This window comes from Mustela erminea, chromosome 6 (assembly GCF_009829155.1).
Source record: "Mustela erminea isolate mMusErm1 chromosome 6, mMusErm1.Pri, whole genome shotgun sequence".
Lineage (NCBI taxonomy): Eukaryota > Metazoa > Chordata > Mammalia > Carnivora > Mustelidae > Mustela > Mustela erminea.
Genome location: NC_045619.1, coordinates 78,641,746 through 78,657,706, shown reverse-complemented (window position 1 = coordinate 78,657,706; position 15,961 = coordinate 78,641,746). Strand labels below are relative to the sequence as shown.

Below are 15,961 nucleotides of genomic sequence, written 5' to 3'. Positions count from 1 at the left end.
AAATTACCCTGAACGAGAGGTTTGCTCTCCTGGCACCACTCCCAGGACTCCTGTCCAGGAGACATGCCTCTGAGCTGATCCTGGCTCTGTTTTCAGAAACCTGCGTTCAAGTACTGCCATCCCTTGCTTTTTTAAGTACCATCATCTTGTATGATGTAGACTTTTCCTAAGACCCCACTTTTCTTTACATCTCCTTTCCCTTTATGGAAAACCATCAACAGAACTGATATTTCAGTGGGATTCGTTTTGGGAACTTCTAAAATCCACGTGTGATTTTTGCGAGGAAGTGGGGTTTTGTTTCTGTTTTTTTGCCATGGACTCAGAATTTAAACTAGATGTGTGTCTCAAACCTCTTCTTCCCCAAGAATCCCCTGTGTCACATCGTTAACCAGAACTCCGTTTTGAATTACAAGCAGGTAGGTGATGGGAGGTCCCTGGAGAGGGATTTGTGCCGGTTGTAGGAACCTAGCCTTCATCTCTTTATCAGTGAGTTGAGGGAAGATATGAAGACGTTGTTGGGGTCAATCGGAGATGCCCACAGCTGAGATTTACCCGGAAGCTGGGAATATTCTGATGTGTTTTGATTCCGGGCTTTCACAATTCCTATGAGTATAAAACCCAGAAGAAAAATTAGCTTGCACGATTTCCGTTACTTTTAACTTATTTTTAGTTGTCTAGTCCTTTCCTCAGAACAGGTAATGAAGTCAGTGGCTCTTACTATTTTGTTCTGTATGTCAGCGCCTCATGAAAGAGCCGTGAACACACCATCTCTTGTGATGCTATTGTTAAGGCCTGTTCTCCTTTCTCAGTCATTAAGATCTGCATTGTGATCATCGGTTGGGGAAAATTCCAGGGGTTTTAGTGTGTCTTAATTTCTTTACTACCCAACACTCCAAAGAATCTGTCCCCTGTGGAAAATGAGTGTTGAGGGAAGTCTGGACATGCTCATCCCAGGTGGGAATAACTCAGCCCAGGACTTTACTAGATAAGTAACAGGTGTGAAGTGTTGTCAAAAGGCTCTTCTCTTTGACAGTTGAATTGAGCCATAAAATTTTTGAATAATTTATGCACGTCTGTGGAAGCCCAGATATAGATTGTTAATCCAGGGTTCAGAATGTACTAGTGTCAATTTCACAGTGAAATCCTTCAAGTTAATTTTCCATCGTGTCTCTTATCAGATTGCCTCATTAAACCGAAATCTTGTAAACTATTGTCCATGGTCTTAACATCTTCTGTTTGCTTCAGAGTTTATCGTAATCATATGTTTCCAGTTTATATTTTAAAATATTACAAGATGGCCAAGACTGGGGTTAAGAGATCTTTAAAACATCTTTAATTTCAGTTAACTGCTAAGTGGCATACTCTTCTTGGAAGCTGGATTTTTTTCCTCCTCCAAAAAAGAAAGAAAGAAAGAGAAAAGGCAAAAGCAACATGTGGTTTGTTACATTCATTGCTCTTCTTAGCCTGTTTTACATTAGGAGGTTATGGAAACCAAAGACTGAAAGGTCCATAAAGAAAACCTTACAGGGAAGGAAAGAAATAGAGAAAAGAGACATCTGAAACTTGGCCCTTTTCCCCCATTTGCCCTATAAATACATTCCAGTGCACAATGTAGGTCCCTGATAGTTGGGAATAGAAAGGAGCAGAGAGGCAAAGAATGTTTTTAAAATCATACTTTTTAAGAACCATGGTGAAGCAGTCCCTATATTTTGCCTTTAAGAACTATCTAGGATGTGAGACAATCTGGGGAAAAATTTACAAAACTGTATATGTCCACTCACTCATTCCCAGGCCAGTCTGTAAAGGAATTGCTGGTTCCTCCCCTACTCAAAACAGAGACTGCCACCAGGAATCTACCCAGTGACGGTGGTGGCTGCCGTACCTGTAGGCAGAGTCCTGGGACTAATGCGGCAGAACCCCCAGCTCACTCTCTCCTAATTTCTCGTGGCAGTGTTGATGGTAACAGTGAATAGTATCCTTACAATGCCCAGAAAATGTGCAGTCTAGCTAGCGCACTAGTGGTCATCTGGAATTCTTTCTCCCCTTATAATTCTACTATAAAATAAATTGTATTATGCAGCATCATAATGCCGAGATGTTCCTATTACAGGCTTTCAAGAATTCCAAATATTTATGTATGCCATCCTCATATTTATCCTCCCTAAGAACTTTCTTAATTAAGCGTGAGGAAACAGAGTGGCATTTTTCTGTAGATTTTAATATGCCTGATTGTGCAAAAAAAAAAAAAATGGTGCACTTCATAAAAGGTCTTCCTAGGGATCAGACAGTAGCATGTTCGAGAAAGTCATTTTAGAGTTTCTTGGAAAGACAAGGAAATGTTCGTAAGTGTCGCTCACACTAGAATGTGCCCTCCTCTTCCGTCTTTGTCATAGTGGCTCCACTTGAAGAGGTTGTCTAACCCTATCACTGGATTCTTTCCAAAAAACCTTTGACTCTTCCAGTCTTAAGAACATGCTATTTCATAAAACTATCTTCTATGATCCTTTCAGTCCTCACTGAATTGCTCCCCCTTTCCAATGTACTTTTCCAAAAGGAAGAGAGAAGCATTTCAAAGATTCCTAGATTTCAAAGATTCCTTGTTGGAATCGATTGAAAGGGAAGCTAAAGATTCAGAAATGGTGGGGAAGGGGAATGTGATTTGGCTTATTACATAGGCCACAAGGCAGTCCACAGTCTGAAACCGGAACTAGCGTTTGAGTGAAGTTAAGAATGCTTGCCCCTCAGAAGGAAGCAGATTGTCTTTACAGACCTCTGTGATGTAATATGAGTCCTAATCGTCTCCTGTTATCTGGGCTTATCTGCAAGAAATCTTTGTTGGGGGATATATTGGAAATTAGAATCACCCAGAAATGCTGCCAGACAGATTAGTAATTCTATGGTCTTCATTTTTCATTTGCTGCAACTGAACTGAAGGACCTTAGTGGAAAAAAAAAAAAATTGGGGTGCTTGAGTGGCTCAGTTGGCTAAGTGTCTGCCTTTGGCTCAGGACATGATCCTGGGGTCTTGGGATCGAGCCCCGCATCAGGCTCCCTGCTCAGCCTGAAGTCTGCTTCTCCTTCTCCCTCTGCCCCTCCCCACTGCTTGCTCTCTCTCTCTCAAATAAATAAATAAGATCTTTAAAAAAAATACACACACATACATACATATCATAATGTATTATGGTTCTGGGAGTTGCAGTGTAATCAGTTTTGTCTGACAAGTTGATTAATGGCCGCTTTACTTCAGTGCCGTTGCCTTGAGGATGCTGTGTCACCCACAGACTTAGAAACTGAACCATTCTCGTGGCTTGTTCTTCGTTCCAGCATCATCTACCTTTAAGTGGAGGGGGTGATGGTGGGGCTGCTGAGCCCATCCGAGAATGAAAACCTCATTTGCATGAGAGCTTAGTACACCCTGGGACTGGTAGTGACTGATAGGGCAACAGAGCCGCTGTTATGGGGATGATCTTCAGAAACAGGCCAGTTTTGTTGTACGTGGACAATAAGATGATGTTATATCTGTAGAAATTAAAATGGCACAGTGGACTGCTTCAAAAAGCTGATGGTCTCCTTTGTCTGATGATCTCTGAGGTTGGTGGCCCGGGGGATTCTCCCTCTTTTGAGGCACAAAATTCTTTTGTCCTAGGGGCCAGCAAAGCTAAGACGTTCATTGAGCTCCCTGTGGACTGGCAGTTATGGCTTCATTTCTCCCCAGAATAGCATGATACTTAAAACTTCTACAATTTTCAAATAAATAAATAAATAAAACTTCTACAATTTTCTTCCTACTTTCTGATGATGTTGCTGGGGGACAAGCTGGGGAAAACAAAACGTTTTATTTTGCTATTTCTAAGAAGCGCTGCTTTAAAAAAACAAATAACAGAATGGTTTAAGACGATAGGCTTTGATGTCAGACCAGGTTTTGAATCCAGGCTGTTGTACTAACTCTCTGAGGATCTGAGGGATTGAGGGCAAGTTGCCTTACTTTTCTGTTTTGTAACATGAAGAATCTGAGATCTATCGGATGCTGTTGCAAGGATTTTTAAAAAGATACTTGTACAGGATTTAGCACAGTGCCCAGCAAAATGAGTGCTCCTGAAGGTACAGTTGCTATAAGGATAATAATAATAATGAGGTTCATTTATCATGATGGTGTTCTTCCCCATATATTATCACAGAAAATGTAGTCATCGTTGTATGTGTCTGATATACACATACAGATGACATACAGTTCTCATACTTGACTCCTCATTCTATCCAGATTCCACCACGGTCTTGAAGTTAACTGAATTCACCGAAAGGCAGACCCTATACCAGGTGCTCAGTGAAATGCTAGAAGGCACGGCTCTCTTTCCCTAAAGGGGGTTAAGGCTGTTTGCAGCCTCCAGTTCCACCGAGACCTCAGTTTCATGCCTGACAAACAGCTTCTTCACCGTGATCATCTTTGGGGAGAACACACCCATCTTTTCCTTTGACATTCCCGGTTTTCTTCTCTTTCTCTATCAGCCAATCATACCTTTGCCTGGGATTGTGTTTTGTCTCCGACTAACCTAACTTCCGGTTTCATCACTCTGCACACCCCAAGGCTGACGTCACAGATTGCCTATCACTTTACATTGATTTTTGTATCTTAAAAATATCTCTAAGGTGTGGTCCACGGCATGCTGTTAATGATTTGATTGTGTCTTAAAGGTTGGGGTGTGAAGCAGTGTGAATGGGTGTGGGATCCGGCCACCTTGCTTATGGGACCGCAGCCCAGGCCACTCAGGGCTGTGGTGCTTCTGCATCTGACTGGAGAGGGGTCTGCTCCTGGAGCCCCTCTTTCTGCACCTTGCCAAAATTAACTTTACTTAAACCAGTATCCACCCCAGCAAGTCGTCTGTACTATGCTCTATTCTGTGACATAAAAGAAGGGGGCAGACGCTGCTCTCAAGAAGCCTCTCATCTAGAAATGGGATTACCAGACTCAAAATTCTGACAACTTGGGAGAGGCTATCCTGTTTGTCATGACCTCTGTTAATCCAGCAACCTAACATGACTGTTTTCCCTGGACTGTTTGGGATGGGCTTGGCAGAAGGAGAATGGAAGCATTGGGGAAAGCTCTTTCCTGGAGCCAGAATCACCCGCAGGTCTGTTCCTCAAAAATCTATCTCTTCCATATGCTAATATTAACCAAAATAGTGACTGTAGTCCATCCTTACTGGAGTAGCTGCTGAGTGAAAAGGAAAGCCTCTGGGTTCCTTCAAAAGCTGTGTGCATCTGAGAGGGGAATTACATCACTGCAGTGAGTAGAATCTCTGGTGGAGAAAGACAGGAAGCTGTGATTTGGGTGGAGGGACCAGCCTGAATAAGCTGAGAGTCTTAGGACGAATGGAGGGTTCTGGATCAGGGAACACACAGCGTAGAAACCCTTGGTGTACTGGGGCCTCAGGGAAGAGCAGTCCCAGGACCCAACCCAAATGAGGTCCTGAAGTCAGTTGGCCGGGCAGATCAAAGTGAGTGGCTAGATAGGGCAAAGGGTTAGGAAACAGCCTGGTAGGGTTGGAAACCCCCAGTCAGAGAGCCCAAGGTGAGGTGGTTCCGGTAGTGGTGATAGTGCTGGGGCACTCAACAGGGGCTTCAAACGGAGGGCTCTCGCCACGAAGAATTCAGGAAGGTACTGGGCAAACTATGAGGAAGGGAATTCAGAGGAGGAGAATGAACCCAGTCACATCCATGGTGGTCAAGAGATGAGAGGATGGGGAGGGGTGAGTCGGGCTGCGTGGTACCTGCCCCCACCAGGGGGTGGAGGGGTGGGGTTGCAGCCACAGAGGGAGGAGCCACAGAGTCAACCAGAAAAGCTTAAAAGACACAAAAATCTGTAAGTGACCGAATTAGGGTAGGCAGGAAGGAGGGCACCCGAATGGAGACGTTGGGCTGATTGCTTTGCAGCTTACTCGGGGTATTGGTGGCCATGGGGGGACTGGGAAGAGACAAGGAGGTAGGACATCGGTTTGGAGGTAGGTGGAGCACAGGATTAGAAATTTGAGTTTTCCAAGGAGATTTCAAGTGAGCCAGTTCATTCCTGTCCGATCTCAGAAGCCAAAAAGAATAAATGACCTAAGTGATAAATGTCATGAGTCTACTTTAAATATTGAAACTGGATGGGGCACCTGGGTGGCTCAGTGGGTTAAAGCCTCTGCCTTCAGCTCGAGACATGATCCCGGGGTCCTAGGATCGAGCCCCACATCAGGCTCCTTGCTTGGTGGGGAGCCTGCTTCCCCCTCTCTCCCTCTGCCTGCCTCTCTGCCTACTTGTGGTCTCTCTCTGTCAAAATAAAAAAACAAATAATCTTTTAAAAAATTTAAAAAAATATATTGAAACTGGAAAATTTAACCTCAAATCAGTTGACACACTTTTTTAAAAAATCTAAATAAAAATGAAAACAACATCCTGATCGTTGAGATATAAAAAGGATACTTAGTATGTGCAAGATCTTTGTCAGGTTCTATGGAGAATCCAGTGTGCACAAGACACTCCACAAATATTTACTGAGAATCCCTTATGTACCAAGCAAAGTGTCTAATACACCAGGCCTGTGTATCTATCACTGAAGAGCACAGACGGGCTCCCTGGCCTTCACCCCTCCACGATTCAGTGTAAACTCCGTGTTGAAGAGACTACAGCTGCAAGCGTAAAGGAGAAAGGAGATATTAAAAGTAACTTGTAATAAAAGACAGTTACTCATCTAGAACTATGTGATTCGGGACCAATAGAACAATTCGAAATGCAGATCCTGTCCCTGGCACAGTCTAATTAAAGCTTGCCAACCAGTCTCCTCTACAAATCACCTCGTTTAAATTCCCACGGCTGCAGAAAGGGACTTGGGATCTCAGATAAGATAAAGAAATGTTATGGAAAGCTTTGCTGACCTTTTTCTTTTCGGCAAGAGGCTTCTGGCTGCTTGAGCTAATTCTTTGCTGACACCTCTCTAGGAACACCTTGATTACTTACAGCACACAGTAACGGTGTTAAAAGCTGGCATGCCTTTGTTGGTCCGCTTTCTCCCTTGTGGAGGGTCAACCGTTTTAGGTGGTGGAGCATTTAAAGAGTATAAGAAAATACACAGGTGAGCAAAATAGCTTTGCACATGTAGTTCATGAAATAAAGCAGCCAACACTCCGTAATTTTAAAGTTTAAAGACAAAGCAATACCTATTATTTAGATGTTTTGTATAAAGCACGAACGGCTAGATTGAAGACCCCGACTTCCCATACCAAGGTGATTTTCAGTGCCATCTTGACCTCTGTAGTAGTGGCTGGGTAGTTCTTCCAGCCTGAAAATCACGTTCCTGTTCCTTTCACAGGCATGGACCCTGAGCTCTTTAACAGTAGAGGATGTAAGTACTAGGTTTAAAAGGTGAATATCAACAGGAAGATAAAGGATGAGCCTTGAAACGTAAATCCTGGGGCACCTGGGTGGCTCAGTCGGTTGAACATCCAGCTCTTGTGGGATTGGGTTCATTGGGGAGTCTGCTTCTCTCCCTCTCCCCACCACCCTCAGATAAACAAAGGTAGGAAGGGAGGGAAGGAGGCAGGAAGGAAAACCCTGGGCGCGGGTTGGCTGGACGGTAGAGCCTGTGACTCTTGATCTCTGGGTCATGAGTTACAACCCCATGTTGGATGTGGAGACTAAAAAAAAGAAAGAAAGAAAAATGTAAATCCTTTGTCTCCCCTGGGCCATGAGAAGTATTTGCTATTTCACGTTAAAGCTCACATCAGGGCTAAACTTTTGGTTGTCTTTCAAGGGAACTATGGGAACGCTGATTCACTTAGGAAGGTTCTTACCCCATCTGCCACTCTGACCTCCGGCAGAGACACTGGGCGGCCACAAGTCCAGTTCCTTCACCCTCAGACACACTGTCTTGTCTTCTCTGCCCTCGAATACTGAGGCAGCTTCTAAGCTCTTTCCATCTAGTTTCTCTGCACAGCTCTCTGCCCTCCCTCTAATTTGGCCATACATACAATCACGTCTGTCTTCTCTGCTTTAACTTCTGTGGTTTCCATAGCCTCCAGAGTAGCGTAGAGGTCCTGCCTTCCTTTGGGCACAGTCTCCAGCCCCTCCCTTCTATCTTCCTGTCCTTCTGTCACATTTATCATGGTTTACGAAGAGCTGCTCACTCTTCTCAAGTTTTTTTTTTTTTTTTTTCTAAAGAGATTTCATTTTTTTTTTTTAAATATTTTTATTTATTTGTTAGAGAGAGAGAGAGATACAGAGCGCAAGCACAGGCAGACAGAGTGGCAGGCTAGAGGCAGAGGGAGAAGCAGGCTCCCTGCCGAGCAAGGAGCCCGATGTGGGACTCGATCCCAGGATGCTGGGATCATGACCTGAGCCGAAGGCAGCCGCCCAACCAACTGAGCCACCCAGGCGTCCCTCTTCTCAAGTTTGATTGGCTCAGTCCTGTTTTCCCATCCCAGCTCTACTCCAAGAATTACTGTGATCAAGTTCTTCTAATCCTTAAAGCACTGGATCAAAACTTCTCCCACCTGCCCACTTCCTTGATCTTTACCTCCTAGCCAGAATTGATTGATCAGCATTTCCTCTTATTCCTGGATTATAATTTTAACCATGCCTGCACTGTAGTAGAATCATAATGTATCATGGTTTGTTATGTATTTTGAAAAATGAAGTTACTTTCCCCACTCATCTTGTATATTTTTCTGAGCCTTTTGGAAATAAACTAAGATATAAATAGAAAGTGAAATTTTCAGTATGAACTCCTTACCTTAAGGGGAAGGTCTAGGTCTAACAATGCTGCCCTTCAACACGTATCTTTGGAATCCACGAAAGAATATCAGTGAATCAAGTGAATAATCAGTGATAATCAAGTGATAATCAGTGAATATCAGCTCGAGCAGCTCCCGAGCTAATACATCTGACTCCTTGCAAATGTGGGACTGGTACACCCCTTCCCAAAGCACTGGAAATAAATGCAGTGGAGATGAGAGGAAGATACAGGGAGAGGAATTATGTGTTCATGTATTTTCCCATGTCAACTATTAAATCAGGAGCATCACCTTCTACCTCTGAAATTTTCTTCCTCATATTGATATTATAGTGTATTCTCTTAATTGTTTCTTAAACTGTAGAAGTTTTATCTGATCATTATAAATAGAAAAAAGGTATAAATGATATGAAAAAACATTTATTTTACAAATATAAATTAAAAAGTGACTGTTTCCTATAATCTGCCTTCCCCTAGAAAACATATTAACGGGGGCACCTGGGTGGCTCAGTCAGTTAAGCATCTGTCTGCCTTTGGCTTGGGTCATGATCCTTGGGTCCTAGGATTGAGCCCTGCGTCAGGCTCTCTGCTCAGCAGGGAGCAGGCTTCTCCCTCTGCCTCTCCCCCTGCTTGAGCTCTCTGTCAGATAAATAAATAAAATTTAAAAAAAAGAAAATATATTAATGGTTTAGTATTTATATTCTTCTAAATAGTTTTGCTAGTCATATACTAGCTTATGTATTATGAGTTCTAACTATGGGATCGTACTATATATTGGGTTTTGAATCTTTTTTTTTTTTTAAAGATTTTATTTATTTATTTGACAGAGATCACAAGTAGGCAGAGAGGCAGGCAGAGAGAGAGGAGGAAGCAGGCTCCCCGCTGAGCAGAGAGCCCGATGCGGGACTCGATCCCAGGACCCCGAGATCATGACCTGAGCTGAAGGCAGCGGCTTAACCCACTGAGCCACCCAGGCGCCCCAGGGTTTTGAATCTTAATATATCTTGGATATCCAATGTGTGTAGATCTCTCAATAATTATTGGAAGATTTATTCTTTATTCCATAACATTTTGGTAGTTTTTCAGTAGTGAAGTCTTTTAATAATGTTCATATTAAACCACAGATCTACAGAAGTAGAGAAAGGTGAAGAACTTAAGGTCACGGTGCTTGAATATTAGTGTAATTATCTGTCCATGAAAAATAACAAACACTTCCCGGGGTGCGAAGGGGTATTCCAGAAAAGTTGGGAGAAGGACTGGGGTGGGCGAAGACAGCTGCTGGTGTTTACTAGAAGTTATAGCCCTGGGGAGGCGGGAAACGAAAGCACCTGACTCTCGGTGCTCCCCCTCCGGCTTGGACTATAGACTCAAGACATCGTAACTGGAAACGCCTATCTGGCATTCGTGTCCCAGCCAGCTACTGAGTTTTAAGAGACTCAGAAAATACTAGAACTGATGGAGCCTCCAGGAGCACTAGTTTGAGGTGAGGAAGCCTGAGGGGCCGACCTGAACGAATAGGGGGTGGGGGGTGAGAGTGGAAAAGGTATTGGGGGTGGGGGTTGGGGAAGAAGCCAACCCAGAGCTGCAACAAAGCAGCTTCCCTTCATCTGTTCCTACCCTGAGATTCTTGAGTTAAAAAAAAAAAAAAAAAAAAAGGATTCTAACCGTTGACCTCGCCCAAAACACTAGCACTTTTAGAAACGAAGAAAACGAATACCTTAGAGAAGTGATGTATCCCAATGTCAGGGCGAGCGTGATTGACAAAGAACAGACGGGTCAGTCTCCTCCCTGCAAGCCCGGAGCCTCTGGGTACTTCGCTGGGAGGAGTCAGGTCACTCACGGAGGCTGTATGGGTGGGGGAGGGCACAGACAGCTGAGAGGACTGAAGTAGTAAATCTAAGGAGGGACTGGGTGCAGAAAATGTTAAAGAACCAGTGCTCTCTAATCACATCGCTTTAAATGTAATCAAAGGGCGAAGAAAGTAATTGGAGGCCTAGAGAAGTAACCCTATTATAAACACGTAATGCCTGGGAACTCAAGGAAGAACCTGCACCTGCCTCGGGGCCCTTCCCTGGGGTGCTACCGGCTCAGCTCAGGGTAACTAGAACTTGCAGGTGTGCAGGAACCCACCGGGATGTATTGCCCAATCTGAGGTTCAACAGCAATGTTTAAAATGTACAAGAAAAAGAAACCATTTTATGTAGCCCTTCAGTGGTAACAAATCTGGTAACAAGCATGATGAATTATGATTATTCCTCTGGATCTCTCTCTTTTTTTTTTTTAATCCAGACAAGATGTAGGATGCTGCAGGTTATTGTTCACTCTACTGTCTACCAGTATAACTTCGTGATTTTTTTTTAAAAAGTTCTTTTCATTAGAAATTACATACTACATACAGGTGTATTTTGAGATTCTTCTGGTTACCTGTCTGTATAGTCAGAGCAGCCAAACTACTGTCCTAGACTGTGCTGCACCTGAAGACGGAAGCTTAACGTTATTATGGCAACTGACCCTTCGATTTATTCACTGAGGTGTCACTGAACGTTAGAGCCCTTGATCTCTCTCTTCTGTTCAGAAACTCCGAGACATCTGATCACTTAAATAGACTCCTCCTAGAGTTCTGGTATTTACATACAAATTCTTCCCAATGTCTGAAACCAAGAGCAACTCTTACTCTTAAAAACTAAAAAGCAGGTCTCTTTTACAAATGAAAAAAAAAAGGGGGGCAAGGAAAAGACCTCAAGGTCACCACATACAAACCACAGGAGAACCAAGAAATAGCACCAAGGTTTGCTTTCTGTTTTGTATTTTATCTCTTTCTTCCAGATCCAGGAGAGCTGGCAGGCATTTGCCTCTTTATTTCTTTGCCCTTGGTATTTTTCTGGTTTTCTAGTATAGTCTCCAGTAGGACGGAGCGGTTCAGGATGCTTTTAGGTGAGAAACAGGCTTACTTGTCCACGTGTGGTGTATATACGAGGGCCTGAGAACATCCAAAACCCATTTGCTAATTTGACTCATGTTGATTGAGCGTGTCTGCTATGTGCTGGGGAAGATTCTGGGTGCTGAGACTATGGCAGAATCCCCAAAGTCTCCGCCTTCTAGGGGAGGAGAAAGACAGCAATCATGAACTAACAGACCCATCGGGTCAAGCAAAGCTAAGAGCTACCAACACAAGTAGTACAAACCAGAGGGAGAGGTGATCTGGGGGGTTAGGAGGGCTGGATAAGGCCCCTCTGAGGAGGTTGCAGGAGAGCAGAGACCAGGACCGGGTGAGGAAGCCAAGTCCTGTGAATTTCTGGGCTTCCTTTCTCAGCTTCCCCTCGAGTGTGATCTGCAAGCAATGAATATTCCACCTGACTGAAACAAAAGGGTGCTGGCTGGGGGCCTTGCTCCCCATCCAGCCTAAATTCACCCTTGACAATAACAATGCCTTTCAGACCCTATGAAAGTCTGCTGCATTTAGATTGAACATCAGTGGAAAGCTTTTTAACGCTCTCCAAAGTGCTTCTTCGAGACAAACACGGACAATAGGCAATAAAGCTGACAGTACCTGTTGAAATTGTAACAAACAGTATAAATAACTGCCTTCGAGGAATCACGCTTAAAATGGCTGTAATACTGATAAGTGTTGCTATGGTTTGTCCTTTGGGAGGGTTCTGTGGCCTTGGCTGTGCTCCTTTAAAAGCTGTTTCTAAAAGGATCCACCTGGCTCATCAGCATCCGTCCTCTGATACTCCCTTTATCATAATGGTATCATAATTTAGGATTTTACTTAAGTCCATCCCTGCAAATTCTGTCCTCTAGATACTGTTCAGTGGATGACTTTCCTGAGGAAGTCCATACAGAATGAAATAGGAAAAAGGAAATCTGACCGAGGCCTTCATGGTTAATTTCACAGGTCCACAGAGGAAAGTGGTAACCTTGAAAGCCCCCTGCCCTCCCTCCCACAAGTCCCCACACAGTCTGAAGGCCAGAGGAGCTCTACCTTGCAACTGTTTAGGAACCGTCTTCAAAACCGGTATCCGTATTGGCCAACAGAGAGCCTATTTGAATTACAAATCCCGTTGTTTGAATCCGTGTTTCTGAATTAGTCTACCAGCAGAGATACAAATTTTTGTCTCTGCCACTTTAAAACCATCGCTTAAAAAAAAAGGAGCTTCTCCTCAGCCGCTTCTCCTCTCTCTAAGGCAGAGATAACAGAAACTGGCCAGAGTTATTTATGGCAACTTGTTTGTGTATTTTTAACTCACAGTTACAATGAGCTATTGTTGAGTTGCATACTCGAAACATATATATTACAAAGCACTCCCAAGGAATCTTGATGGAGGATTTTTTTTTTTTTTTTAACCTAAAGGTAGGATGCCTGAGGAACTGGTGACCATTTCAAGTTGCTTTTATTTAATGGCACTTTATAAACAGACAAAATCCTTACATTTTTAATTATGGAGTCTTTTTTCTCTCCCCTCCCTTGGCATTTTATCACCTTGTGACAAAGGAGGCTATTGTAGAAATTGAAATCTGTAGTTCAGAAGAGATGGGTGCCTCAGGTCCTGGTTGTACTGATCTATCATTTCTTTTTTGGTAAGCTTTGAGGTCCTGTTTTTGCTTCTCTTGGTTTTTCCTGTAGATAACTAATGCCAAACTTCACTTTCTCTCAGCGTACCTAGGAATCAGCTCAAAACCAAGATTAGCCTTAAGTATGAGGCATGTTCTTGTGTCTGAATAATGATATGGAGTTCACCTGTTCATAAAAATGCTTATTCATGCACTCCATTAAGTGTGTCCCTTGACCTGGCACCTTTTCTTTTGCTGTTATTTACCGATAAAAATAAACCTCCTGCTCTAAGCAGTAGGAATCACTGCGAAATGCAAAAGCCCTAAGAGGAGAATTCATATGTTAATGAGCCCTTCCAAGTGAGAACTTGGTTAAACGTGCCATTTGCTGACATCATGTTTATGGGGCTGAGTGGAGATGATTTCTTTAAGAGGTGGCCTTGCATAATTCTCCCAGCGTTTTGTGGCCCGCGCGTGCACCTGCGGGAGGGGGAAGTTTACATAAGCGTCCTGGGGTATTTGCATCTCAGCCGCTCCTCTCACTAGGGCTCCTGGGAATGGAGCGGGCGGACGGAGGTAAGGTGCTCCAGCCGCGAGGCTGGCCAAGTGGGTGGGTAACTTTTCGAGGAATCGTGTGCGCGCAGGACCTCGTGGAGACCTGCCAGGGGCACGGTCAGCAGTGACAGTTCCTGGAAAGCGGGCGGCCGCGAGATCAGGCTGGGCAGGCGCCTCCTGCGGACAGGAGCCGGGTGCCCCGCGGGGCTGGGACTGCGAGCCGGGCGACCGGCGGGACGCGCTCCTAGGAGGGTAGGAGCCGCAGGAAGCGAAATGGTTACTTTTTTAAAATGCGGGCTCTGGTTACTTTCTGAAGAGCGCCGGCCCCGGGCGCAGAGCGGACGCGGCGATTATTCTCTCCCCGGTGGATGGTTCTGGAGAAACGCAGCGCTGGGGTGTGGGGGATGCGGTGGCCTGGACGAGGCGACTCACACACGGGGGAGCCGAGTCGGCGACGCCGGCGGGGACGGAGGGTCTCAGGGGAGCTGAAGGACCTTTTGCCGGGCCCCCCACGGCTGGTTAGGGGGCTGCAGCGGGTGAGGACCGCCGCGTTGCACCGAAAGGGGTTTGAGGGGGGTTGCGGATGTGTGTGCGGGGAGTGGGGGGTGCATCACGGCCGAGCGGGGGCTGCCGGCAGCGACCCCCCCACACCCATTGGGCGGGGAAGGCGCTGAGCCTCGACCGGGGTGGGGGGCACGTCCCGCCCCGGTTTACCAGGGGCCCTGCGCTCGCCGCCCCCGCGCCTCCGTCCCCGCCCTGCTAGGGTCTCCGGAAACGGGTGGGTGAGGGTGACCCGGGGGGCACCCAGTCCTCTTTTCCTTCGGGAACCACCTCGCGCGGGAGGACGCGGAGCGGTTCCGCGGATTCGCGGACCGCGGCGGGCGCCGGGAGGGGCTGCAGGCCGCGCTCGGCCCCGCAGCTGCAGGTGGGGAGCCGCTGTCTGCCCCGGGGGCTTGATGGCAGCGGGGCGACGGCGACTGAACGCCGAGGGCTGCGGGGGTGCGCCCCGTGCGCCCGCGGGGAGGGGGCTTCTCGTCGGAAGTTGGGGGAGACCAGGAGACGGCGGCGGTTCAGTAGCTCCGTCCAGCCGCGGGGCGAGTGCTCTTCCTCCGAGGGGGCGCTGCGCAGAGGCGGCGCGAGGCTTTCCCCTGGAGGTGGGTGAGGGGACTCACGGGCGACTGTACTGTCCCCCAGGGGAAGGGAGGAGCCGTGCTCTGCGGGCCTCGCGTCGGCGTCCAGGAAGGACTCGCTCCCAGCCGCTGGGTCTGGGGCTCGGCTTCTGGGTGCGGAAGGGGGCGGCGGGGGGCAGTCTAGGAATGGGCCGGGGGTCCGGTCCCTCCCGCGGCCCGGGGCGCCCCCTTGCGGCCCGAGCGGAGGGTCGGGCTTTGCGGGGCGCCGACGGCTGCTCTAAGGGGGTCTCTCTCCTGCCGGCGGGCCTGCGTTGACCCAGCGGAACCCCGACAGCCGTCCCTCGCAGCCCTGTCTAGAATTAGCCTGCCGCGTTTTCCCCGAGAAGGGCGGCATCCTTTCCCTCCGGCTCCCCTCCGACCCCTTCTTAAAAAGCTCGGGATTTCACATTAATCTGTGTCAGTATAAACCAGGCTATGTGTGGAATTTGTTTTTACAACTCGAGTCTTGTGACTTCTCAAACACTTTCTTGAAGTGTTTTCTCTGGAAACTTGTTTCAAATGAGTGCTGTAAGTTTCACAAAGAGGGGTGTTGTTCAGGAGCCAACAGGTGACGGGGTGAAACCCGAGTCTGTGTGTACATTGGAGTCAAGTCTGGCTGCCGTTTCCTTGGGCCGCCGTGGAAAATAGAAATTCAGAAAATCAATAGGAGCCTGACTGGAACACGATTTGCGAAAATATCTGCGTCCCCCGTTATGGAAAATAACTGGTTCGTTAGCGCAGTGCCTTGCGTGGTCCGCCGCACACCCCAGCGTGCGTTTGGGGTTTTGTCTGTGTAGGCCGGTTTACAGCCAAAAAACCTGACCCCAAAAGCGTCGCTCTGGCAGAGGACCATGCTTTGTCATCATGTTTCCTCCTTTTGTTAAGCAGTCTGTCTTACTGTCGTGGAATGTATTTGTGCA

The 15,961-nt window shown here is 46.4% G+C and overlaps 1 protein-coding gene across 5 annotated transcripts in view; it reads left to right on the top strand.

Moving 5' to 3' along the window:
- Positions 1-15,961, top strand: part of PRICKLE1 (prickle planar cell polarity protein 1) — a 112,707-nt gene that overhangs the window by 76,742 nt on the left and 20,004 nt on the right. Inside the window, exon 1 of one of the 5 annotated variants that reach the window (XM_032347929.1) lies at positions 13,792-13,893. The exons of 1 other annotated variant lie outside the window; for it this stretch is intronic. The gene's annotated coding sequence lies outside the window, so the exon portion shown is untranslated. Of the gene's footprint in view, positions 1-13,791; positions 13,894-13,963; positions 14,409-14,451; positions 14,798-14,818; positions 15,027-15,961 lie in introns of those variants that run through there. 3 more of the 5 variants (XM_032347927.1, XM_032347932.1, XM_032347930.1) reach the window with 3 other exon arrangements.